General features: G+C 54.8%; 1 protein-coding gene across 1 annotated transcript in view; it reads left to right on the forward strand.

Moving 5' to 3' along the window:
* Positions 1 to 27,221, forward strand: part of SLC15A4 (solute carrier family 15 member 4) — an 85,125-nt gene that overhangs the window by 28,546 nt on the left and 29,358 nt on the right. The gene's annotated exons all lie outside the window — the stretch shown is intronic.

Here is a 27,221-nt window from a genome sequence, read left to right on the forward strand (position 1 = left end):
AAAGGGAGAAGGCGAGTCAGGCGATGGGGACCTGCCATCCCCCGACTTGAGCGTGCTGCAGAGCTCTCGCCCTGGGCGTTTGGAGGCAGAAACGAAGGACCGGGGCCTCCCGTCCCCCCTCATCTGTCCGGGCATCATCCAGGAAGGTCTCCCAAGTTTCTGGGCGGACTGATGGAGGAATCTTCTAGTCTTTGACGATGAGCGGGTTGGGTTCACCCTGTGGCGCTAAGCAGTAATCAAGTAAATATACAAAACCCATGTGCTGTCGTGGGAAGTTTATAGAACCCTGTCCACCCTGAAGACTCTTACGTGGCTTTAGCTTGTGTGTCGGCCTCGGAGAGCAAACATTCGTGTTCCCTTTGGGGACGCTCCTCCGGCTTCCTCTTTATTGTAGGTGGACAGGACGAGGCCCTTCTGTATGGCATCCCGGGCAGGTTCATGACACACAGCTTTCCCACACGAGCTTGTGGGAACAACCTCGTTCTGGTTTCATACGGACCTGCCGGGCTTGTCTATGCTGTCCATCCGTCTGGCTGTTTCTCTGGGGGCTGGGGGGCTCCCGCTGGGGCGTCCTGACCAGGACCTCCCTTGTCGGTAGGTGGGGAAAGCGTTCCACTCTGTATGTGACACCACACGGGCCTGCAGGAAGCCGCCATGGCTCCCGGGTTCTCGGTGAGACAGCGTGGGTGCTCCTCGGAGCTACCGGATCGTTCTACGTGGCGCGGGACGAGCCCATCTCATTAAAGAGGAACGGACTCCTGTCATGATCCGGAATCGCCGTGTGCCCCTGAGTGATTCACTGTTACTGAAACAGGCCGAGTATGTTATGGGCACTTTGAGTCGAATGACGTCATGTGAGTAGACGCTTAAAAACGTGCATCGTATCAGCTCGCTCTTTCGGAAACCGGGCCTAGTTTGGGAGGAAATGATGTATAAATAGTGTCTGGTTGAAACAGAGCATATAACAAATGGAAAGCACAAAATAGAAGGCAAAGGAGGAAAGCAGTCACGTGACACAAGGCCGCATAACTGGAGAGTCAGCATTTACTAATCTCCGAATTGGCCGCAAAACCAGCTCCGTGGTACTGGGGGGGTTTACATCTATCTGCCTCGTCCCAACTAGCTCCACACGGAGGTGGGACCCGGGTCACAGGCTCGGGGGGTGGGGGGGACCTGGCGGGACCCCATTTTTTTCTCCTCTGCCGTGTGGGTTTTCCAGAGGCCTTGGGACCCAGCAAAACGCATCAGGTAAGGAGCAGAGGAGGCCGCGGACTGTGTGGGGTTTGTGGGGAAGGCATGATCGGCCCCTCGACCTGCAGGACCCCTGCGGTCAGGGCTGAGTGGGGACAGGCGTCTGGGACCCGTTGCTGGAACAGCCTCCCCCTGCCTGCCTGCCCCCCAGGCCCAGTCCAAGCTGAGCCCGGCACTTGTTCTTGAAAATAGGTCAGTATCTCAGTCCTTAGTAACTTCTGCCGAGCACAAGCCTGGAGACGTCCCTAGACACTTCTGAAAGGGCTTTCTGCCTGACCGATGACCCCGTGTGGGGGTTGGAGATCGGTGTTTGGAGTCATCCAGGGGTAGGTGAGGCTTGACGCCTGAGTTTGTCAGTGTCCTGGTGAAGGGATCTGACCCCACCACTCCCAAGCCCCAAGGTCAGGGGGGTGCAGGTGGAGGTGTGCTTCCCAGAGGGAGAGACTGTGTGTGCCACGGGCCCCTGCCTAGTGACGTGGCCGCCTTCTGGAGAGCGGTGAGCTCGGCCACGGAGCACTGGGCATGCAGGTGCACGAGGTGCCCACTTGCCTGGAAGGGACCCAGAGGAGAGGGCTGGTAGCAAGGGCTGTGGGGCCAGGTTGGCCCTCAGTTCTGTCCTTCCTCCCTCCCTCCCTTTTGTCCCTTTCCTCTTCCTTCCCTCCCTTCCCTCCTCCCTTCCCTCCTCCCTTCCCTCCTCCCTTCCCTCCCTTCCCTCCTCCCTTCCCTCCCTTCCTTCCTCCCTCCCTCCCCTCCCTTCCCGAAGGGTTAAGGTGGGAATGTTTTGAGCACCTCCCATGTGGTGGGGTGCAAGCCTTCCCAGAGGGGTCCCGGTATGTGGGGGGCACCTCCTGTGTGTCCCCACTCTGAGCGAAAGCCTAAGGCAGAAAGGCGTGATGTACCTCACACGTGGGCATGACAGAGCCAGACCCTTGTGGTAGGTCCACCTCTTGGGACCTGTCCTGGTGGAGAAAGAAACAGCCACAGCCTCGGGTGAATGGTATCCCCCCAGAAGTCAGGTCCACCCAGAACCTGTGAACGTGACCTTTTTGCAAATCGGGTCTTTGCAGGTGGTCTCAAGTGAAGAAGCCACTGTGGAGGAGGGTGAGCCTCCCACCCAGTGCAGCTGGACTGCTCGGGTTCGTGGGAGGGGGCTGCGCCACGACAGGCAGAGACGGGACTCACGCGTGCACGGGCCCCCGAGGGGCTCGCTCTTCGCTCCCGGACTGAGAGAGGAGGTGTTTCTGTTGTTGCCGACGCGGCCCCGGGAAATGGGTGCAGAGTCGTGTTGTCTGACGGCCCCACAGCCTGGACATCCCGACAGGTCCCCAGGGGCTGCATTTCCTTCTGGAGGCTCTGGGGATGGTTCTCTTGCCTTCTCCAGCTCCAGGCGGCCGGCCGTCTGTCTGCGCCCTCGGCTGGGCCCTCCGTCCGTCTGCCCGGCTGGCCATGGAGCATCCCCTGGCTGCCGTTTCTGCCCCCTCCTCCCGGTTGTAAGGGTTTTCGGGATCACAGCGGCCCATGACGTCCCCTCTAGAGGTGGCTGGTTCATGGCCGTGTGGCCATGTTCACAGGCTCCAGCTGCTAGCACGTGGGCATCTTTGGGGGCCACGGTGGCTGGCCGGCAAGCCACATTCCAGAAGGTCAAAGCCTCGAGGCTCTGGCGTGTCGTCACAGGCGAAGTTCACAAGGCGTCAGAGTCCCTTGCGCGCGCACTCCAATGCTAGAAGCAATTCCCCCACATCCAGTGGCGCTGGTAGCCAACAAAATTAGAGATTTCTCGACAGATCCAGGCATGAATTTTCATTCTTCACATTACTGCATAAATTCCCTCGGAGCAAATGTGGACACGAGCAAACTCGCGGTGGTTTTTAGAAACCGAATTAGGAAGAGTGCAGTTGCTCCCGTATCAACCCCACCCCGTCAGGTCGTCCGGAGGCCGCGCACAGCTCACGGGCCGGGAAACGAGTCTGCTCACGCCCACCTGTTTCCTTCTCAGTTTTGGTCCAGGACTTTCAATTTTTCTACGTCCTCAACACGAAAGTGGTATGTTCCCGAAGTGAAGAAAATTACAGCCGCCATTTGTATTAGCTGAAGGTGAAGCGGTTACTCTGCCGTTATGGCGTCTCAAACAGACCTTTGTTACCCGCGCGGCTCCGACTGGAAATGCCATCCCTGCCCGGCAGGAGGCCCATCCTCGCGGCTGCTCATCGTGCGCGCACCGCGAGTTAAAGTCCACCAGGGGAATCGGGCAGAGGAGCTGTGGGGCCGTCACTGAGCGACACGTCGGAAGCAGAAACGAGCTGGTGGCAGAGCCTGTGCCTCCACACCGCCTCCCTGGAGGGCTGAACCCACAGCCGGAGCCAGGCTCGCCCAGAGGACAAGGAAGCGCGGCAGGCGCGAGAGGCTGCTTGTGAATAATAAGGTGCACTCCTCAGTGTTAGATTTATTTGGGGGGAGGGGGCAGAGGGGCTTCACATTTTCACAATTCGTATTTTCACATTTTTATTAGCATGCAAGCAGGGGGGAAGGGCAGAGAGAGAATCCCAAGCAGGCTCCACACTGTCGGCGTGGAGCCCGACGCAGGGCTCGATCTAATGACCCTGGGGTCAACCACCTGAGCCTAAGAGTCGGAAGCTCAACCAACTGAGCCCCCCGGGCGCCCCAGATGTTTTTTGTTTTGTTTTTGGTTTTATTGAGCTGTCTCGTCATCACGACGTACCTGTTAGACGTCCGACGATGGTATTTGCCACGTAGACCCTTGAGTGTTGACAAGGCCCCTTCTGCTTGAAACCATAAACTACTGAGCTCCTTGGACCCGGTGGGCCCCCATCCTGGGCTGCCAGGACCTTCCAGCCCCCCGTACGCTTCCTTGAATTGCAGGGCCGGCAGGGCCGCAGCTGCTGACTTGCATCTTTGACGCCTGTCGCACTGTTTGCAGGTGTGGTTATTGCTGGGGTGGCTGGGAACCGCGGTGAAATAACCACGTCATGGGAGCCATTCTCGTCTCCAGTCAAACTGGGGCCAGCCTGCGTGGGCTCCCCTCATTGCCTCCCTTGCTCACAGTCCCCTGGATTCCCCGATGGTGCCATCGGTGTCCAGTCTGGCAGAATGTCACCCCGTAGGCTAACATTCAGATCGGCACTGCTGTAGACAAATAATGCCCACCCACCACCCCCAAAGACGTCCACCCCCCAGTCCCCGGGACCCGTGAGTATGTTCCCTTACACGGCAAAGCAGACTTTGCAGGTGTGGTTAAGTTGAGGATTTTGAGACTGAGAGATTATCTTGGGTTACCTGGGGAGACTTGGAATCACAGGGGTCCTTCCGAGTGAAGGAAGGAGGCAGGACATTCAGAGTCAGTAGAGAGGACGGAAGTGGAGGGCAGAATCATGTCATTGCTGGCTTGGAAGATGGGGCGAGGGGCCACGAGCCCCATGCTCTGCAAGAATCCCGGCCCTGCTGTTTGTATCTGCCTGCTCTCTCGGCCCATGGGTTAGAACCTGCACGGCACTCCAGCAAAATCTTTTGACTGCTTCGACTCATTGAAAATGGGTGTTTTATCTAAAGAAACCTTAATTCACCAGAATGCACAGCCCTACTGCTTGCTACGTGAGTCATTTGTGGATCCTGGAGTTGGAGGGGACAGACACCCTTCAGGCATGATCACAGAAGCCTCCAAGTGGATTTATGCTTGCCGTTTTTAATTTTGGACTCAAACCAAGCCAGTAGGACTCCGAGGACTTCTTGCTTACTGCTCTTCAGAGCTCAGATGTTTCAAAGACATAAACCAAACCGCGGAGTTCAGCAGTTTGCCAACATCCTGGACACCATATTACATGCAGGTTGTCTTTCACAGTGAGTTGTGATGCCTTTGGAAACAGGAGAGTCAGAGGAGACTTGGCCCATGCTGTGGACCACACGTCACATGCATCTGTCACTCCTGTCATTCATCCATTCAACAAATGCCCCTGAGCCACCTGGATCTATTTGGGGGGGTGCAGCTGCGAACAGAACAAAGTCCCGGCTCTTCTGGAGCTGATGTTTTATTGAGGGAGACGCACAGAGAATGTGTAAGCGAGCGATAACGTTTCTGGAAGTGTAAGGACTGTGGTGAAGACAGTATGAGGTGGCAGCGTAGCGTGATCCCCTGCGGTGAAGCAGTTAATGCAGGGAGAGCCACTTACCCACCGTGTAGACCAGAGGGACCCCTGCCCCTTCCAGTCAAGCCAGTAAGCCCATTAGTATCTGCCAGGTCTTGTTTGTCCTGCCATCTAGTGGCTGAAAGCGGAACTACAGTTTATTTTCAGAAACTACTAAGGAGAGTTTTTGAAAGCCTCCACTAGGAAAAACCATGTTGTTTAAGGCTACAAACTGGGAACTAGCAGATGAATCCTGGAGAGATGGCGAGCAGCGTAGGGATTATAGTCAACCATGCTGTATTATAAACTTCAAAGTTGGTGAGAGACCGGACCCTAATTGTTCCCTCCACACAAAAGAACTGATACTTAGGTGAGGTGATGAGGTGTCAGCTGACCCTACAGGGTGATCATGCTGCTGTCTGTACCTGTGTCGAATCCACACGTTGTGCACCTTAAACTCGCAACGTTACCTGCCAGTCGTAGCTCAGTTTTTAAAAAGTAAAGGAATCCGTACGGTGACGAAAAATACAGTTGGAATCCATCAAAATGTTTGTATGGGACGTAGTCACTGGAGTCGTTTTTCCCAAACCTCGTAGGTTCAGAGTCGACAAAATTATCTCGAGCTACTTACAGTGTAGTAGGGTTAAGATAAGGCGCATTTGTTTTTGGCTTTATCGCACTGGACGCACACGGGATCCTTTCCTGTAACCTGGGCTGCTACGTTCTCCCGTTGCCAGTGAGATCTGGGACAAGCGTATAGTTTCTTTTGCTTTTGTTTTTGTTCTTTTAGCACAAGAGGGATTGACAGATTGTGGATTTTTTAGAAGTTTATTTGTTTTGAAAGAGTGTGTGAGCAGGGGAGGGGCAGAGAGAGGAGAGGCAGAATCCCAAGCAGGTTCCACGCCGTCCGCACAGAGCCCCACAGGGGACTTGAACTCATGAACCCGTGAGATCAGAGCTGGACACTTCACTGGCCGAGCCACCCAGGCGCTCCCCCCTGCCCCCCTCCCACCCCACGCACACTCTTTAAAGTTGATTGTGCGTTTTCTTTTGTGACACATCAATGATCCAGTGCTGGTCCTGGGCCACCGCGTCTGTCTGGAGGAGAGCCCCTGGTGCGATCTGAGAGCAGGAGTGGGGCGGGCGTGAGAGGGGGAAGAGCAGGTGAGAGAGAAGGTTCTGAGTCGGTGGCTGCCAACACAGGCACCTGGCCCTGGATTCTGCGGGGCCTTCGCAGGAACCTTGTGCAATGCATCTCAGGACTGTCTGCTGGGGTGAAGGGGGACAGTCCATCCATCTGTCCTGTCCCCCACTGCCAAGCGTGGTGTCACTCCCTGACTGCTCCTGGGCTGCCCACGGGTGAGTGCTGAACGGGTCCCCAGGCGTCCCACCCACCCTGGGGAGTCAGGAAACACCTGGGGCAGAAGCCAGGGGCTCCCTGGCCTGCCCGGTGTGCCAAGTGGGTTGAAGGGAGAAGCGTCCGGTCCACTGAGCCCATACCACCCAGCCTGGGGGGTTCGCAGAAAGACCTCGGAGCGGGGAGCTTCCCACATCGACAAGCAAAGACCCGTCCGCTCCCAGGCCCCCGAGTAGACGAACCCCTCTCATCCGTGCCTTAACTCCTCCCGAGATGGAAAGTGCCCGGCAACGAGGGGGCGTTTCCTGGAGCATCACGTCTAGGCGTCCTCCCCTCTGTCAACTACAAAACATCTCCTTTAAGGGCAGAGGTTCTTGAAGGACGCTGTTTCCTCCTGCAGGTCTGGGAGCCGGCATATCCGATCATGGAGGTGGCCATCTCCGAGGGTTGCAGTGGGTCTAGGTCCTGAGCCTACGCGAGGCTCAGCTGGAATATTTTAGAACATTCACCCAGTAGATCGGTTTTTGGGTGCTTTGCAACACATGATTGCAGACTTTGTGGCTTAAAACATGGAATTCATGGGGCGCCTGGGTGGGTCAGTGGGTTTAGCCTCCGACTTCAGCTCAGGTCACGATCTCACAGTTCGTGAGTTCGAGCCCCGCGTCGGGCTCTGTGCTGACGGCTCCGAGCCTGGAGCCTGCTTCCGATTCTGTGTCTCCCTCTCTCTCTGCCCCTCCCCAACTTGTGCTCTCTCTGTCTCTCAAAAATAAATAAACGTTAAAAAAAACAAAAGAGTAGGGGCTCCTGGGTGGCCCAGTCGGTTAAATGCCCGACTTCGGCTCAGGTCGTGATCTGGTGGTTCGTGAGTTTGAGCCCTGCGTCGGGCTCTGTGCTGACGTCTCGGAGCCTGGAGCCTGCTTCGGATTCTGTATCTCCCTCTCTCTCTGCCCCTCCCCTGCTTGGGCTCACTCTCTCAAAAACTGAATAAATGTTAAAAAAAAAAAAATTAAAAACAGGCAGAACTCATTTTCTCACTGTTCTGAAGGCCAGAGATGTGGGCAGGGGTCATGTCCCTTCTGAACACTGTAGGGGAAGATGCTCCCTGCCTTCTCCAGCACCTGGGGGCTCTGGCGTTCTTGGCTTGTGAGCAAATCACTCCCATCTCTGCCACTGTCTTCTTAAATTTTTTTTTTTTCAACGTTTATTTATTTTTGGGACAGAGAGAGACAGAGCATGAACGGGGGAGGGGCAGAGAGAGAGGGAGACGCAGAATCGGAAACAGGCTCCAGGCTCCGAGCCATCAGCCCAGAGCCCGACGCGGGGCTCGAACTCACGGACCGCGAGATCGTGACCTGGCTGAAGTCGGACGCTTAACCGACTGCGCCACCCAGGCGCCCCACTGCCACTGTCTTCTTATGCCTCCCCCCCGCCCCCCCGCCCCGCCACCTCGTGTGTCTCTGTGTGTTCTTTTCAGTCTGCGATAAGGACACTTTCGCTGGGCTTAGGGCCCGCCCCAATCCCGTATGAGCTCAACCCCATCCTCGCCCCAATTACATCCGCAGTTCAAACGAGGCCATGTTCTGCTTCCAAACGAGGTCACGTTCTGAGGTTCTAGGTGGTGTGAATTTGGGGGCTACCCCTGTCAAACCACTGCACCCAACGTTGGAAAATCAGGAGATTCTACATTAAAAAAACCTAAACTCTGAGGACATCGTCAGAAAATAGGTCAAGACGGGATTCAGGTCCCTGGGGCATAAGCAGGAGCTGCCTCCCTTGGAAGGGTGTCTTTCTGATTTGTCACGGTTCCTGCCTCTCCGCGGAGACATGCGGGCGCCTTCTGCCAGGCTGGGTAAATGCATTTATGTCACCTGCCTGGGCCAGGCACGGTCTGAGTTTCTGGCCCTTGATGTGAGAGAATCGATACCAGGAAGTGCTGAGTAAGCAGGTAGTCCATTATGGCCATTCCGAGTGAAACAAAAGCACCTTTTCTGGAAAAGTCCATCAGCATGAAAAATAGACCGTCTGTGCCACTGTCTTCAGAACTTTCAAACAGAGGGTCACAGGGTAGAACGTAACACCTGGACGAGTTTCTCTGTCTCGGGCCGGGAATTCACATTACAGCGATTTTTATCACTCCAATGAGGTACAGCCATTGTGTCTCACACTCATTAGCCCAAATTGGCTCTTCCTTTCTGGAGGGACGCTCACCCAAGAGGCAGACTCCTCAGTCTTCCTTTCTTGTCCTCGGTGGGAAGGAATCTGACATGCTACAAAGGTACCAAACTGGAGAATTATGTTGCTGTCATAAAGCTGTGAGCGACAGACTTCGTTGGTTTAAAGAAGCAAAAAGCCCAGACATGGATTTCAGGTACGGCTGGATCCAGCAACTGACATGTTGTCACAATTCAGACTCTCCATCTTTCAGATCTGGTTTTATCTGTGTTGGCTGCACTCTCAGACCATCTTTTCCCACAGGGTTGCAGGAGCCCTTGGTCCCCATTCGCCCTACCAGCTGTGCGTCCTGTGAAAATAGGGTTTCTCTTTTGCAAAAGGTCCGTCGAAAGTCTTAGAGTCAATCTCACGGGCCAATCAGCAGGATTACAGACACATGCTCGTCACCAAAGCACCCGTTGCCCAGGACTGGTCACATGCCACCGTGGAGAGGGGTGGGAATCCACTCTCCCGAACCACACGGATAAAGCCTGGGGGAGTGTGGCTTCCCGAAGGAAAGCCCAGGAGACTTCCTACAGGAAGGGGAAACACATCTACGTAAACGAGCAGATGCATGTTACAGATTCTCTGCCCGTTTCGCTTTCTGAGCCGTCGGCCTCCCTGCACTCTGGAATCGGTTTTTGCTCACAGATAAGCCTGCCTGGGTTGCTGTCTCTTACTTCCCAAGTAAGGTCTCCAAAACTTGGAGCTGCCCTCCAACTCACGAGTTGTCAGAACTAAGCGAGACCTTTTTATTAAAATGCCAGGCAGGGTGCTGGGCTCCACACGGGGGGTTCTGCCCCGGGAGCCGTCGGCTGTCAGCCGGGTGCACCTCCGTGTGGGTTTTGGGGGCCTCTCCTTTGCCAGGGGACTGGCTTGGTGGTGGCCTCGGAACTGAGAGCTTCATCCTACAGAAACGGTGACAAAGTCCACAGGTCAAGCCTGCAAACCACAGCAGTGGGGTCACCCAGCAGTGGGGGCTACACGTTAGGGTGTGTGCCTGGCCCAGTGGGGGACAACTGCACCGCGGCCCTGGAGATGGCGAGGCAGTCCTGGAAGGGGGCCCCGAGCCAAGCTGTGCCCCACGGGGCTCCCGAGTCACATTCGGTCGGGCACCGTGGCAAGGTTGCTGTTCCCAGTGTGGCTCCCCAGGGCTGTTCTTTTTAAAAAAATTTTTTTAAATGTTTTATTTATTTTTGAGAGAGAGAGAGAGAGAGCATGAGCAGGGGAGGGGCAGAGAGAGGGAGACACAGAACCCGAGGCAGGCTCCAGGCTCTGAGCTGTCAGCACAGAGCCCGATGTGGGGCTCAAACCCACGAACCGTGAGATCATGACCTGAGCCAAAGTCTGACGTCCCCAGGGCTGTTCTGACAGAGTGTCATAAACTGGGGGCTCGAGACAGCAGAAACTCATCGTCTCACAGTTCCGGGGGCCAGAAGTCTAGGATCAAGTGTGGGCGGGGCTATGCACCCTCTGAAGCGACCAGGGGAGGATCCTTCCTTGCCTCTTCCTGCTTCTGCTGCCGTCACTTGATGTGGAGACGTATCACTGCGGCCTCTGCCCCTGTGGTCGTGTGGCTGTCTCCCCTCTGTGTCTGCGTCGTCCTTTCTGTCGTCGGGCTCTGGGGCCCACCTGCTCCAGCAGCACTTCTCCATCTGCACGATCCCACCTGCAAAGGCCCCGTTTCCACGTCCGTTCACACGCACACGTCCCGGGGGCTCGGCTCCGGGTCTTCGGACGTATCTTTTTTTTTTTTTTTTAAATTTTTTTTTTCAACGTTTATTTATTTTTGGGACAGAGAGAGACAGAGCATGAACGGGGGAGGGTCAGAGAGAGAGGGAGACACAGAATCGGAAACAGGCTCCAGGCTCCGAGCCATCAGCCCAGAGCCCGACGCGGGGCTCGAACTCACGGACCGCGAGATCGTGACCTGGCTGAAGTCGGGCGCTTAACCGACTGCGCCACCCAGGCGCCCCCTTCGGACGTATCTTTTTGGTGCACACAGCTCATCTCACCACACCAAGTGTTACATGCCTGCCATTTTTCTCGAAACGGTCTCTCTCTTCCCACCTCCACGAGCGCGAGCACCGAGTGCTGCTTGGGAGGAACCGAGAGCAGACCCCGCAGGGACCCATCCCGCCGAGGAAGGAGGCGCGGCGCTTTGCTCAGTGTGCCCGTGGCCTGTGCCTCTGCCTCGTGGGGCAGTCGGGGAAATGAAGCAAGAGAGCGTGTGCGCACGACCTGGAACACGGGGCAGGGCAGCCGTGTGTGTCCTCACATCATTCATTTGAAAAGAAAATGGTGTCGTTGCCTCAAGTGGACAACCACAGTCGGGCGCTAACGAGGAAAGATAATTGGCAAGTTAAGTGCACAGAAGCAGCTACACACAGTCACCCCCCCCCACCCCCAGTGGCCGGAGCCTTCGAACATGGCAGCTGGCCAAAGTTGGAGTGGTGTTAACGCCATGGCGGCACCTGCTCACACTTTCCCCTTGACCTCCAGGGAGAACGGAAGGGGACAACGTTCTCGTCTGGATTGTCCGGGTCAGTGCTGGCTGCCTCGTGCCATCGCGTGCGGCCTCAGCTCACGCCCCCCCCACCCCCGCACCCCGAGCACCGGATTCCCGCCTCGTCCAGCCTCCAGCACCTGGAGTTGTTGTGAGGGGGAGAGGGGTGCTGTCTGTGAGGCTCATCCTGGGGGGGAGCGAGGACGCCTGGCCCCAGCCAAGCCAGGCCGGCAGGCCCACATGCCAGGCCCCACTCAGCCGTCTCCCCGGAGACCAGAGACCCTTGAGCCGCTGCAGGAAGAAACAGTCCTCACTCTCCGTGCAGCGGGCGGCTGTGTGTGGTCCCCAGTCCCCAGCAGCAGCCCTTCTTGCCATGTCAGCTGTCGGGGTCTGTAAAATAAAGCCCCCCTTTGTCTTCAGATTCTGCATCGAAAGTGGGACCTGCCAAGGGAAAGCTTCGGGACTGTCTCTTTTCTGTCTCTCTGTCTCTCTCTCTCTCTCTCTCTCTCTCTCTCACACACACACACACACACACATGCACGAATGGAGATGTCAGTGCACGCACAGAAATGCAGACACATGCACACACACTCATGCACACCACCCTCCCCAAGGGGCAGCTTTATCCTCTGGCTCCTGCCCACCTCTGCACACGCCACACCTGGAGCCCGGGCAGGAGAGGACGTGAAGCTCACTCTTTAGTCGGATTGGAGGGATTAAAGACGAGAGGGGCCAGGTGCCCGTGTCATGCACAATTCTCTCTCTCTTTCTGAGCTCCTAAGCATTGCATGCACATTCCATTCTCCATGGAAGGCCCCTCCTTTTCAAATGAAATGATACAAAATTCCATGTTAAAAAGTAAAGCAGGGCCGCCTGGGTGGCCCCGTCAGTTGAGCATCTGACTCTCGATTTTGGCTCAGGTCACGATCCCACGGCGGTGGGATCGAGCCCCACATCAGGCTCTGCACCAAGCACGGAGCCTGCTTGGGACTCTCTCTCTCCCTCTGCCCCTCCCCGCTGCTCGTGCTCGCTCTCTCTCTCTCTCTCTCTGTGTCAAAAAAACCCCCAAGAACAACGACAACAAACAACAAGCCAGCAGTGCACAAAGCACAGCTATCGCATAAAGAATTGGACTGGCCCCCACGTGCTACCGTGGTTTTCCTTCTTCCTCCTCTTCGTTACTTCGCTACATGTGCACGTGGCCCTGAACACGATTTTTTGCTCTTGTATGGCCCGACACGTGGCCTGGGGGGGACTGGACGCAGGTGGTCCCGGACGGCGGCTTCGGGGTTTCAGACGTGAGATTCTGCCGTGCTGATGCACTCGGCTGCCGTCCGTTCATTGTCCCCTCCGCGTAGCAGCGATCTCTTACGTGGGTGGAGCAGAGCTGTTTTCTCCGGTTTCTGACTGGCGGCACATGAGTCAGCCCAGTAGTTTTTGCGGTAGCGAACGGGGCTGCATGTGGAGAGGCTGGGACACGTCCCCCACACGTGTGTCTCCCAGGATGGGGCCCGCGGGCTTTCCTCTCTGGTTCATCTGACGGGCACCTGCTCGGCCTCTAGGCCTGCACCCACAGCGGCCTGTTCTTTTTTTCCAACGTTTATTTATTTTTGGCACAGAGAGAGACGCAGCATGAACGGGGGAGGGGCAGAGAGAGAGGGAGACACAGAATCGGAAACAGACTCCAGGCTCCGAGCCATCAGCCCAGAGCCATCAGCCCAGAGCCCGACGCGGGGCTCGAACTCACGCGAGATCACGCGAGATATCGCGAGATCGTGACCTGGCTGAAGTCGGACGCTTAACCGACTGCGCCACCCAGGTGCCCCACAGCGGCCTGTTCTGAGCGGTGTTCAGATTGCGTCTCTCCCTGCGCCCCCCTTGCCCCCCCCCCACCGTGGGCTGCAGCAGAGACATCAACGGGGGCATTAAGACCCCCAGATTTACATGCACGAGAGCACAAAACTTGAGCATGAAGTGTGGACCACACTACTGAAGTTCAAGGCCCACGCTGCCTCTGTAGAACGCGCCATGAACAAGGGATGGGGTGCCTGTTGGCTCAGCCTGTCTCTCCCCTGGGGCTCAGAATAAGGACCGACAGCTCTCTGGGGGGCGTACTTCCGGGGTCAGGCAGGGGCACAGCCAGCGTCGTGTGGAGACAATACGTTCCCCTCGAAGGGACGCCTTAGCGAGGGCGGGGATGTGAGAGAGGAGAAGGAGTCCCCACGACCACCTCGATTCTGCTCCAGGGGTGGCCGGCCGGCCCCCTGGAGCCGTCGGTTATTCAAGACCCAGAGCAGCCCGGATGGGCAGAGGCCACGGGGAGGGACGAGCCCAGGAGGTGGGGGTGTGTTTGCATCCTGCAGCATCTGGAATGTTCCTCGCAGGGAGGGAGGAGGGGGGAGCTGGGTGGCTTTGAGCAGGGCAGTGATGTGATGTGAGGTTTTCAAGGATCGCTGTGTTTGCTGGGTACAGAAGAGACACAGGGTGAGGCGTGGGGCCCTCTGAGAGACAGGAGCATGAGGCTTCCCGCCCTGCTGCGCCCCCAGGGCACCCAACACCCAGCGCTCAGGGCACCCACTCTGCATTTGGGCCTCGAAGGACGCCAGCATTTCAATCATAGGATGTCTGAGGGGAAAAGACAGAAATAGCGCCTCACTGGCTGAGGCAACACCACTAGCCAAAAAGCCCAGAAGGTGGGAAGAGGGGAAGAAACTTGTCCCATGAACCAGGGAAGCGTGCCCACGAGGAGGGACCCTTCTGCCCAGGCCTCCTCCTTCTGAGCCGGAAATCTCCATCCCTTTGCTCAAGAAGGATGGCCCGTCTCGTAGCATCTAAGCCAAGACATCCTTCGAGAGTGAGGGTTTTAAAAACGATTAACACTCTGCACTTTAAATAATCCCTTTATGGACTGACAAATTGGTGTAATTATGTCGGCGGATCTGTGAGATGTATTCAGAAACTATTTTCAAAACGATAGCGTTTTCTAAAACGTGAACATCATCTGTGTGTGTTACAGGAAAAAAAAGTTCAATTCTTCATATTAATTAAAAATAGTTTGTTACTACATCTTATATACATGTTTTATGTTAACTCAGAAATAACCTAAAGCAGGCTAATTGCTTTTGGTGGGTGTATTAGGGTTCTCTAGAGAAACAGAACCATTAGCATATGTAGGATTAAAAGGGGTGCCTGGGTGGCTCAGTCAGTTGAGCATCTGATTGCTGATTTCAGCTCAGGTCATGACCCCAGGGTTGTGGGATCGAGCCCCATGTCGGGCCCTGTGCTGGGTGAGGCAAGGAGCCTCCTTGGGATTCTCTGTCTCTCTCTGCCTCCCTCTCTGCCCCTCCCCTGCTCACACTATCTCTTTAAAATAATAATTTAAAAAATAACATAAAACAGGGGCGCCTGGGTGGCTTAGTCGGTTAAGCGTCCGACTTGGGCCCAGGATTCTGTGTCTCCCTCTCTCTCTGCCCCTCCCCTGCTCGTGCTCTGTCTTTCTCTCTCTCTCTCAAAAAATAAACACTAAAACAGTTTTTTAGAAATAATGTAAAACAGGGTAATTATTCCTGGTAGATAGAGTTCTCCAGAGAAACAGAATCAATAGTGTATTTGTAGTATATATAACATATATATATGTAAACAAAATACAGATTTTATATATATATATATATATATATGTATGTACATAAGTATATGTTTTCATTTATGTATGTGTGTATATATAATATATATACGTATTTATGTATATATGTATATGTAATACATATACATATTTATACATAAACATATATGTAATATACGTGAAACATATATAAAGAAACATATTGTGAGGAATTGTCCCGCATAATTAAGGGCACTGAGAAGTCCCACAGTCTGCCACCTTGTCACCCACAAGCTGGGGGCACAGGAAAGCCAGGGGTATGGTTTCAGTGCATGTCAGGAGGCCCGGTGGTGTATATAAACCCCGATCTGGGGGCAGAAGAGGACAGGCGGGTCTAGCTCCGCAGTCAGGCAGAGAGAGAGAGGCAGACAGAGGGAGAAAACTCTCCCTTCCTCTACCTTTTTGGTCTCTTCAAGGCCCTCAGTGGATTGGGTGAGGCCCACCCACATTGGGGAAGGCCGTCTGCGTGCCTCAGCCTACCAATTCAAAGGTCAGTCCCTTGCAGAAACACCCAGCAGTCACGCTGAGCCAGGTGTCTGGGAAGTTAGGTTGACCGTGAGATGACATCGTGGTGCATAGGTGCTCTGGCGTATCTGTCTCTAATACTATGCCACGGTTATTATCCTGAAGAATACGTTTTTGGCTTATTTTCCCAGTAAAATCTATCTAGGTTTAGAACCAGTGTGGCCACATAAAACACATTTTTATTAGGTCTTAAAATATTGAAATTAATAACAGAATATTCAGCCCGGATATTTTCACACGCAGCATCCTTTTGGCCTCCGTTCAAGACCTTTCTTTGACATATTTTTCCAACACAAAGCCTGTCAAATAATTGACCCCTACTTCAGGTTCCTTTTAATATTTTACCAAATCCAGGTCTTGGGAAATTTCAGGCTCTCTCAATTTTGGTCCATTCTGACACAGAATATAAATTTATCTAATTAAATAGCTGAGCTCTATCAAGACCTCTCCCAGGTCAGGGTGTCTCAGAGCACCAGCCTTGCCTCTTGTTTCTGCACCCTCACTATTTAGGCTTTTCTGTTCCTCCCCTACTTCTGTGGGGCAGCCTTCAACGGCTCCCTGCTCTCCAGCCTTTTTCCCCCCGCAATGGTTATAACTTGCTAAAAGTTTTAAAAGCTGAGGTTTGTGGCCCGTTACTTGAATGCTCTGGTTGAAGCGTTCTGTGTGATGTTGGACAGAAGGCAACCTGAGTCTCAAGTTTTCAGCAAATTGTCCAGCAGGATTGCAGGACACGTGGGGGGGTTGACAAAGCTGGCCTCCAGAGACTCAGACATTGTTTGTTTGTTTTTTATTTAATGTTTACATTATTGAGAGAGGGAGACAGAATGCCAAGCAGGCTCCAGGCTCCGAGCTGTCAGCACAGAGCCTGACGTGGGGCTCGAACTCACAAACCATGAGGTCACGAGCTGAGCCGAAGTCGGACGCTTAACTGACTGAGCCACCCAGGCGCCCCATAGAAATAGATCTAGATTTTTACAACTAGAGTTTTATATGAGTTATCTAGCACTGCATTACAAAATTACCCCAAACTCATTCATTTAAAACCACAAACATTTATTACATCCTGGTTTCCATGGGTCAGGAATCCAGTCAGAGCTTTGCTGGGTCCTTCCCCAAGGTTGCCGTTGACCGGGATGGCCGTCACGTCAAGGTTTGTGGGGGTCCGGGGGTGTGCGCTCCTAAGCCGACTCGTGTGGCTCTTGGCAGCTTCGGGTTGTCACCGGCTGTTGAGTGCAAACTTGGGTTTCTTGCCACATGGCTTCTCCGTAGGGTGCTCACAACATGGCGGCTTGCCCCTCCCAGACGGAGCAACTGGGAAGAGAGGGAGCGGGAGCCCGTGCAAAGCAGAAGGCAAAGGTGGTGATATCTCTTCACTTCTGCTACATTCTGTTAGATTCCCCAAGGGCACAAGGACGAGGTGGAGATGACCCCCGGGGTCCACCCTAAAAGACCAGCTGCCTCAGCCTCTGTCTGGGTAGGAGATTGTACCGCGATTGGGCAAATTATGCATGGTGTGGGGTCCCTCGGGGGCTCAGTAGGTTGAGTATCCAACTTCTGCTCAGGTCATGATCTCACGGTTTGTGGGTTCGAGCCCCGCGTCGGGCTCTGTGCTGACAGCTCGGAGCCTGGAGCCTGCTTCGGGTTCTGTCTCTCTCTCTCTCTGCCCCTCCCCCGCTTGTGTGCTCCCTGAAATAAAAATAAATATCAAAAAAATATGCATGTGGATGCACCGAAATCCAAGAGAGTAAGTTCTGCCCAGGAGGCTTCCTGACTTCATAAACACTGTGGCTCCTCTGTCCTGATTTTGTCCCACCCAGCGTTTACATTCCTGTCACTACTACGAAAACAACCCTATCGTCTCCAGTGTCGAACTTCTCACCGAATTTTCAGTAACACTCCCGATTGTATCAGACCGACCCTCATCTTCCGCTGAGCCAGCTTTCAAAACCTTTGCTCTGATTCCAGTCATCGGATGAAAACAAGTGAGCCCTTATTGTAATCACCGATGTTTCATTGGAAGCCTTGAGTAGACACTCATCATTTATCTGGTTGAGAAGTCCGTCCTCTGCTACCAGAGCCGACACCTTTCCCGTCACTATTTGGGCACGTGCCAGAAAGTAAGGAATCAGCAATGAGCAGATTAATAGAACAGCAACTGCTTGATCGAACAGAAAAGCCATGCTTCCCAGGGAAACGTAAACGCACCTACTTCAGCTGTGTACGTGAAACCCTCATCTTGGGAAGAGAGCGCTGCAATACTTGTTAACTGTTCAAACTCCTTTGTCGTGCGAGATGTTTTCAAAAAAAATTTTTTTAATGTTCATTCTTGAGAGAGAGAGAGACACAGAGCATGGGCAGGGGAGGGACAGAGAGAGAGGGAGACACAGAATCGGAAGCAGGCTCCAGGCTCTGAGCTGTCGGCACAGAGCCGGATGCGGGGCTCGAACCCACAAACTGCCAGATCATGACCTGAGCCGAAGTCGGCCGCTCCGCTGACCAACTGAGCCACCAGGCACCCCAAATATACTGTTTTCAAATCAAAACCCCATGTGTTCCAAACCCAGCTGCAATAGTTAATTATTTCATGGTTACTCTTGTGTCCCTCGCACCCCCACCTACTTCCTTCCTACATGTGTTGTTTTTCTTTTTGTAGCAAATCCTAGGCGCTATATATATCATGTTACAATAGATAATGCGTAATATTATCTGTTACGTATCTCTAAAAGATCAGTGCTGTACAAACCCCACCAGACTATTACACACCTAAAATAACTCACCGTAGTGCCATCATATCACCAGGGGCCCGGGAGCTCTTCAGATTTTCAGTGATTCCTAAGTGTTTTATGAACTTACTCATCTCTATACCTTGTTTCAGTCAGACTGCAAATCAGGTTTGCATCGCAACTCAGCGATCCGCCGCCCCTCGTGGACCCTCCAGATCCCGCCTCTGGGGCTCCTTCCCTTCAGGTGCCACAGGACCTGGACTCGCCCGAGCTGCGCTAATTCGGGGCTCCGTGGCGCATTTGGAGGCTGCGGACCCTGACCCTTTCCGCCCTTGCAGCCCAGCCTCTAAGGGCTCCTTCCTCCGAGGGTCGGCCGGGGGCCTCCCAGCTCCCCGCACCCTCCCAGCGCCGCGTGTTAGAGCAAGAGCCATCATCTTTCCATCGGGGGGCTTGTGTCAGAGTCCTGAGGCTCACAGGGATGTGGTCCACTCAGACCACATGCTTATCCTTGAATCAAGCGCTGCTTACGGTTGGCTTACGTGTGGATGCCCTGCCCTGCGAAGCACCGGGCCGAGCCCGAGAAGTGGGTTCCCACACAAGACAGCACCTTTTCCTGGAAGATGGAGACAGAGTTCACAAAGAGCAAGGCAGAAATATCTACTGTCCTTGGGGACCAGACCTTTGTCTTCACCCTCTTGTCAGACGAGAAACACAGAGCATCTAGCGAGGGCCGGGTCCAGGGGGCCCCCCTCTGCTCCCGCCCCTGTCCTGCCCAGGGCAGTGGGGTCCTTGTTGCTGGGGTATGTTTGTTCTGTGTAGGTGTTTAAATACTGACTCTGTCTGGAAGCAGCCGACTCTGGAGCAGCCTTCGGAATTATTTTCAGTCCCTTCAGATGAAGGCGGCCCCTGCACAGACAGAGAGAGGACATAGGTGTTCTGGCTGATGGGCCTCTGTCAGGTAGACTCTGGGGCCGGAACAGCAAGGCTGGGGTGCAGGGGGTTGCCAGGGCCCCTTCCCTTCCCTCCCCTTCCCTCCCCTCCCCTCCCCTCCCCTCCCCTTCCCTCCCCTTCCCCCACCTCCCCTTCGGCAGGGTTCTCCCTTCACTTCTCCCCTTTTGTGGGATGAACTCAGCCCTGCGGCCACGCTTGGTGGCAGGGGGGGCAGAAGGCGCAGCCTCTTTCCGTGTCCGCGTAGCAAATTTAAGATGGCGGCAAATACTTTGGGACCTGCGTCGAGAGGCGGGCTCCGCTCCCCTCACCGTGGATCCGGGCTGGGCCGTGTTTGCTTTGGCCAAAGGTGTACAGAACATCCCTTCTGATGTAAAGAATGGAACAGGCAGCTTCCGTTGGTCTCATCAGAGCCCCAGGCCACCGTGTACAGAAGGCCAACCGCTTTGGGGTCCCCGTGTTGTAAGGAAGACTAGTCTGTCTGAGCTGTGCCTTGAAATACTGATCCCCCCTCAACACACACACACGAGGCGCAATAGTAACACGTTGTCTGGAGCCACTGAGATTAGGGGTCATTTGTTACGCAGCCATAGGTGACTGAGACACCGAGGAGGAGAGAATACGGGCAGCCGTGAGTGTCGCTACCCTCTTCCCACGTCACCCGTCTTCCGCCTTGGATGGAGCACCCATGTGAGAGCCATGGCAAGAAGTGGCACCCACAGTCAGCAGCCCCGGGAAGAGACAGGGAGGCTGAGTGGTTCCCTTCCCCAGTTACAAGCTGTAAATCCTCCCACCATGCCTGACTTCGAGCTACCAACGTGGCATCGGTGGATACAGATCTGAGAAGAAAGGTGCACGTTAGGCTCTCACGAGCCCACGAGCCAGCTCCGTACCGCCTTCCTCTGAATCAGAAGCTTCCAGAAAATAGGGGTCACGTTGTGTTCAAAACTCAGGGGTTCAGACGTTTTGGTTTGGTAAAATGTTTGTCGATCTGAGGAGCTCCCAGTTTCCAGTGGACACTCCTGGGATACAGCAGGGAAATGGCACAAACAGGCAGTTCTCTGCTTAGAGAACTATCTTCCCGTCAGCCTGTGAGTCACAGACAAAATGCTCTTAGTGGCCTGTACGATGTGCCCCCCTTACCTCTCTGGCTCCATCCGAGCCCTGACTTGGCTTTCTCCAGCCAGCCTGGCCTCCTGGCAATCCCTGTAACATCCAGGCACGATCCCGCCTCAGGGCCTTTGCACTCGCTGCTTGCCGCAGCTCCTTCTGGACAGAATGCTCCACTTCCAGATGTACTCGACTTTCTCCCTTTCTTCAAGGTTTTGCTAAATGGGTACCTTCTCAGGAAGACTTTCCCTACGGCGCTATATTTAAAGTCGCCACCTCTCCATCCTTGACCTAGGAGCTTCTGCTGTCCTCCTCCCCTGATTTATTTTTCTCCATATCACCTACCACCTTTGAACACACTGCCTGATACAAGTTCTATGATTTTCTATTTTGTTCGCCAGCGGTACCTTCCTACGGCTTGGATCTGAGTGTGGGCCTGAGAATACAAATTGTGACCAGGCGGGTTTCCTGCCTGTTCTCTTGAGTCCAGTCCTCAGATGGGCTCCACGGGGCCGCACACTCAGCCCTCCAGCAGTGGGAGGGCGCCCCTGGGGAGGGCGAGGGTGAGGGCGAGCAGTGGGAAGAAGGGAAGGCTGGATTCTCCCCTCCGGTTACCTTCCAGAGTTAGACACCCTTCCATCGGGAGCCCAGGAAGAGACTCAGAAAGACGAGACGATAGGCCATTCTTCAAACACGTACTGGTTTGCGTTTGACCAACGGAAAGGAAATATTGAAAAGGAAACCAAAAACCAGAGGCATTTCTTTCTTTTCCCCTGAGATCTCCTTCTTCGTGGGACCCTGCTCGTGCATCCCTAGCGACCCAGACACCCTGGAGACCCAGACACCGGTGCCCGCGCCCTGCCCCCAGCTGAGTGATGTCACAGTCAGCCGACGTCCGTCCATCTCTGGCTCTTCCAAAGAGGGCACGTTGCCAGTGCAGAGGTGCCTTGTAGACTTTCCACACCGGGGAGACAGAGAAGTGTGGAGGCTTATTTACCTGGGGCCACGCCGTGCCCGAGGAGCGAGGCCGGGAACGTTCTCTCCATCACCCAGCGGCGGTGGCGGTTCAGGGGCTGGCCCGGGTCAGCGGAACGCACGTGGGGTCACTGCTCTTTGGTGGATTCGGGGTGAGGGCCAGCAGCCCCAGGGGTGCCTGTTGAAGGCAGCTTGGACGGTGTCGGTCTGGAGACAGGTGCTCAGAGGCCAGCACAAGGAAGGGCTTAGAGCAGGCTTAGCTTTTAGTCTGAGAGACACCTGTGAACCCCAGTTTCTCTCCTGAGCCCCGTTCAGAATTTCACGGAAGACGTGGGCTCTGATGTGAAGCAACCCCTTCCCCTCCTCCCTCCCTCCCTTCCCCCCTTCATCCCGCCCTCCCTCCCTCTTCCTTCTTCCCAAGGAATGTCTGCCCCTATCCTTGCAGCCAGGGGCTGTGTTTCCCTCTGCTCCTCGTTGCCCACAACTGCTGCTCGGTGCAGAGCAAACAGCACATGAACCCGCTGGCGGGAGTGGAGGTGAGATTTCCCGCCAGGCGTGGGCAGGAGGCTGAGAGCCTGTGAGCTGCTCGAGGTGGCCACCCTGTCGCCCCGGAGGCTCGGGAAGCTGGGGAGGGTTTGGGAAGCCCCAGAGGGAGATCAGGCAGTGGTGATGAGGACGATGCCCAGAAGGGCTAATGCAGGGTTCAGAGCGCTGACCCTGTGTCAGCTCGGTCCTCGGGGCAGTGCTGGAGGAAGGACCTGTCAGCATCCCCATTTTACAGATGGAAACACTGTGGCACAGGCAGCTTCGCTAAAGGGATGAGGCTCGGTTTCTAATGGAGCAGGTTCCATTAACCACCAGAGAGACAGAGAGAGAGAGAGAGGTCTTTGTTACCCCCGGTTTCTAGGGCATGCATTGCAGGCCTAGCCACGGATCTGTCGGGTGCTCACCCTCTCTGTGTTTTTAAAAACGTAACCTGTGTTGAGGTGTAACGTTCAACGTCATGGGACAGCTGCGTACGCCTGTGCAAGCATGCCACATCTTGTTTTCTGGGGTCACCGAAGGGGGGCTCACGTCACAAGCCGGGACGTCACGGCCTCCACCCCAGCGACGGGGAACGCAGGTCTGGAGAAGCGAGGGGCTCACCTCTGGGACGTTCGGCCTGTTGCAAGAACGAGGGTTGAAACTCACTTTCACCAGGGTCTCCACTCCCCTCCTGTCCGTTTTGATCACCCCCCACTCAGCACCCTGGGACGCAGGGTTGGCTGAACACACGGCAGCTGACAGGATGAGGAGACCAGGGTCGTGGGTACTCACGGCTGGGTCGGGGGGCGCCAGGCACGTGTGGCCCGTGGGGGCTGGGAAGGGGACTGTGAACTTGCAGGGGCTGCGGGTCGGGGTGGGGGGGTGGGCGCCTGGCTCCCTGAGGCTGCGATCCGTCTGCTTGAACCATCCTGCACTGGTGGACAGCTAACCCCGCTGCTGGGCGTGAGCAGGCGCCCGGTGCCCCGTCGTCTGCCCTGGGGGCCTTATCTGTGGGAACAGAGCCGGGGAGGAGCTTTGGCTGAGGACGTTCCAGGCCCTCCTGGTTCGCCCCACATGCTGAGGCAGCAGCACACAGGACCCAGCTCACTTTCAGGCCTTCCGCCAAAGCGTGCCGTCCCCTTGCCACTGACCCGTGGCCTGCTGTCTCCCGCGGAATACGCAGCCGCGTCCCCTTCCCTGGCGAGGACACTGCCCCGGTTGTCGTGTGCACCATTTTGCACACTGACGCGCACTCGGTCGTCCGTGACCCCGCGTCTGGTGTCTTGTGTGATTCTTATGACACCCGGGAGGGACAGGTCTTTCCGGCTGACACAGTTTACGGCAGAGGAAACTGAGTCTCAGGGAGTTTGAACGGCTCGCCGTGGACCCAGCCGGCAGGGGGCAGTGGGGGCCTGGAGGGCAGGTGCCTCAACGGTCACCCAGGCCCTGGCACGCCCCTCCCCCGCAGCTGCACCTGTCGCTCCGCATCCACAGTCCCATCCTCTGCCACGTTCGCAGACCGAATCCCAAACATCCTTGAAATTGAGATGTTGCCATTCAAGTCGGACTCCCTGTATCGGCTGCACGCTGGGGACGGGCAAACCAAGTCTGGCCAAAGTGAGAGGGGACTGAAGTCATCGCTCAAGCTCGAACTGAGCCTCAGCCTCGCCCGGGGATCGTCCGACCGTGTCCCCCCTGGTCCGGGTGTCCATTTTGCAGAACTTTGCACCCGAGCCCAGCCCGACATCAGGTGGCGTCGCGACAGGCCACGCCACGCCGTCCCCGCCCAGATGGTCGGCCTCACTCAGGTCCGCACGCCCGGTGTCAGGTGCACGGCAGGGGCTTTGAAGGGCAGCAGGGGACGTGCCCACGATCCATCGTGGCTTAGCCCATGGAACATCGACTGAACCAGACACCGATCTGCTCTCTGCCACCGGTTAACCCCCCGACTCCTCAGATCAAGCCTGTGAGGTAGCTCCATTTATCAGACACGTCTTCAGATGGAGAAACCGAGGCACAGGGTCCAGCGCCCCTTCCTCACCGCAGCCCTGCTCACGGCCGTGAGATCTCTCTGTACCTTCAGTGAAAGAGGGCAGTTTCCTTCCTCGAATAATTACACCGCCGTCCGATATCCAATTCCCTTGATTACCGTAACAAGAACACTTTTCTTCCTTGCCTCAGAGGAATCCTCAGTGCCTTCGCTTGCTGACGGATCACCTGGCCGGCCACAGCTTCTGAGAACTACAGCCTGGGGTTCTCCCCCCACCCCGTAATTATTTCCCCGATACGACATGATCCCTAATTACCTCTCCATCGACTTCTCTCCCCGGGGGCTTGGTCGCTGCTAAGGTTAAGCTCAAGGCTGATGGGAAATTCAATCTGATTCCCACATTCCGCGGCCCTGCTGTGGACGCTAATAGATAAGAAAGTGTCACTGTTTGGGAACTTACGTTAAACAGCGGAGACGTTCTGGACACCTGACCAAAGTGGCGAAATGCCGAACACAGACAAACACCTGAAAATGCTGGGCGGCAAGAGCGGTCGGAGGTCACGAGTCCGAGAGGAAGGGTGAGGAGTTTTTCAGACTTAAAAAGGCTCAGCAGAACCCACCACCGAATGGCTCTGCCAGGACGTTTTCTCTGACATGCATCTTACCCTTAGGGTGGCGGCTCAGCTCCTACGTGTCCGCGGCGGGTGTTGCCAGAGCCTCCTGGACCCGGGCACCTGCCTGCCTCTTGTGCGGAAGGAACCTGTCATTTCCGGGCCGGTGTTCACCCCCCAGCCCAAACCAGTCATGAGAGGCCCATTCTGCTCAGCAGAGGTTGGTCTGGGAATGAGAATACAAAACCATTCCAGCCAGAGGAAGGTCGGGTGGGACTAGTCGGAGGCATTAGAAAATGCTCCTGCTTTTTAAAAAAAGATGCAGGGATACCTGGATGGCTCAGTCAGTCGAACGTTTGACTCTTGATTTAGCTCAGGTCATTGTCCCACAGTCCTGGGATCAAGCCTCACATCAGGCTCCATGCTGAGCCTGAGCCTGCTGGTGGTTCTCTCTCTCTCTCTCTCTCTCTCTCTCTCTTCTCTCTCTGCCCCTTCCCTGCATGTGCTCTCTCTCTCCCACTCTCTAAAGTCAAATAGAAGGAGATGCACAGCGATGAGCCCTTCCTCCCTTCACCTGTCATGTCCCTCAGTGATACCCGGAAACGTGGCTGCCATCTTGAAACCCCGGAGCGAGATTTCTGAGGGAAGATCCACGCTCTGAATGGCAGTGGGAAGACAGAGAGAACCTGGTTCCTCATGGGCACTGGTGACCATGTGAGTTGAGAACCTGTGAACTTCCCAACCTCAGGACTTCTGTCGCAGGAAGGAAGACACTTATCTGTTGTTGAAGCCCTTTGGAGGTGGGTAATCCTGGAGGAACCCCAAATGTGGACCCCCTGCTGGAGGGGACTCCCTCCTTTGAACTGTCTCAGCGTGCCGTGACCCAGTTTCGACACGCTGGAAGGTGACGTTTACGTGTCTCGTTTGTTTTGCTCAGCTGAGTACCCCCTGGAAGCAGCTGCCTTAGGATCCACCTCCCCCGTCTCCAGTCCCAAGGAGCAGCCCTGGGTGTAGACAGCACAGAGCACACTTCATTGTAAGGACGATCTGACCGTTTCCGTTACCATGGCTGCATCATTTAGTACCGCAAAACTGAGGGGCGTCGAACAGCCATTGGGATGCTCACAGGTTTCATGGGTCAGGAGCTTGGACAGATCATCTCTGCTGCATGGGGTCTGGAGTCTCGGCTGGAGTCCTCTGAAGGGTCATTCACCTAGGAGCCTGAAGGTTAATGCTGGCTGTTGGCGGTGTTCCACTCATGTGGTCTCTTCATGAAATATCTTCGTGTGGTCTCTTCGTATGGATCCATCCATGTGGTCCATCCATGTGGACCAGTTTCGGTTACCTGACAGCATAATGAAACAGTTGTCTTCTTCCAGAGTGAGCATTGCCCAAAGAGAGTGCCAGGCACGAACTACATTCTTTTTAAGACCTACGTTTGCAAGTCACATGACATCCCTTCTGCCATATGCTGTTGGTGGAGCAGTCACGGCATCCCAAGATTCAAGAGGAGGGAACTTAGTCCACCTTTCAGAAAAAGGAGCATCTTCCCCCTTATGAAAAGATCAGGTGGGATACGGAGGCTGGGTGTTTATTTGGGACAGTATGCCTTGCCACATGGGTTGGTCAGGCCCATGAATCCTAATGAGGGCATTCAGCTCCAATGAATGCACTTCGGGGTCTAACACAGGCCCGGAACCTGTATTTACAGTTTGCCAAATGCTTTCCCTCACTTTATTTCAAATGGGATGATCACCTCCCTTCTCTTTTGAAGACATGCCAAGGACCTGAGAGGGGTTGAGGAGTCCTCTGAAGGTCACAGCAAAACAGAGACGACAGTCCAAGCGCTCAGCTACAGAGCTGGTCTGATAAACGGTAGCTGCCCCATACAGTGTCACGTTAGGTGGCTGCGAAATGGAATGAACTTTAGGGGCACCTGGGTGGCTCAGTGGGTTAAGCCTCCGACTTCAGCTCAGGTCATGATCTCATGGTTCGTGGGTTCGAGCCCCACATCGGGCTCTGTGCTGACAGCTCAGATCCTGGAGCCTGCTTCAGATTCTGTGTCTCGCCCCCTCTCCCGCTCGCACTCTGTCTCTCAAAAAATCAGTGAACGTTAAACAACAGTTTAAATGGAGTGAACTTTATGTTCAAAAATGAAAGGATCGTCAACCTGTAGATTAATTTATTTAAAAAATGATGTATAAGAAAATAGTAGCTACACTCACGGAGAAGATGGAATTATAATTGGGTGGGGAGCACCTGGAAGGCTTCTGGGTTGGATAGTACAGGTGGTGCTTATGAGAGTGTTCCTCTGGTGATAACTTACTAATTGTCGATAAACACGGTGCTTGTGTAAGTTATAATTTAATAATAAACACTGTATTAATTGTTTTTTCAACTTTCTGGACTTGTGTTGTATTTAATTTAAAAACATTCAAACTAAAAACAAAAACAAAAAACACCAAAACACTTTGGCATCCCTCAAGAAGTGAGAGAGAAGGACCGCATGACCCGCCATTCCCCTCCTAGGAATACACCCAAGAGAATGGGAAACACGTGTTCAAACAAAAACGTGTACACAAATACTCACGACTGCTCTATACGCAGCAGCCAAAAGGAGAAAACAGCCCAAGTGTCCATCAATGGATGAATAAAGTATGACCTGCCCCTGGCCTGGAATAGTCTTCAG

Source organism: Puma concolor, chromosome D3, assembly GCF_028749965.1.
Source record: "Puma concolor isolate L17-30 chromosome D3, mPumCon1.1.hap2, whole genome shotgun sequence".
Lineage (NCBI taxonomy): Eukaryota > Metazoa > Chordata > Mammalia > Carnivora > Felidae > Puma > Puma concolor.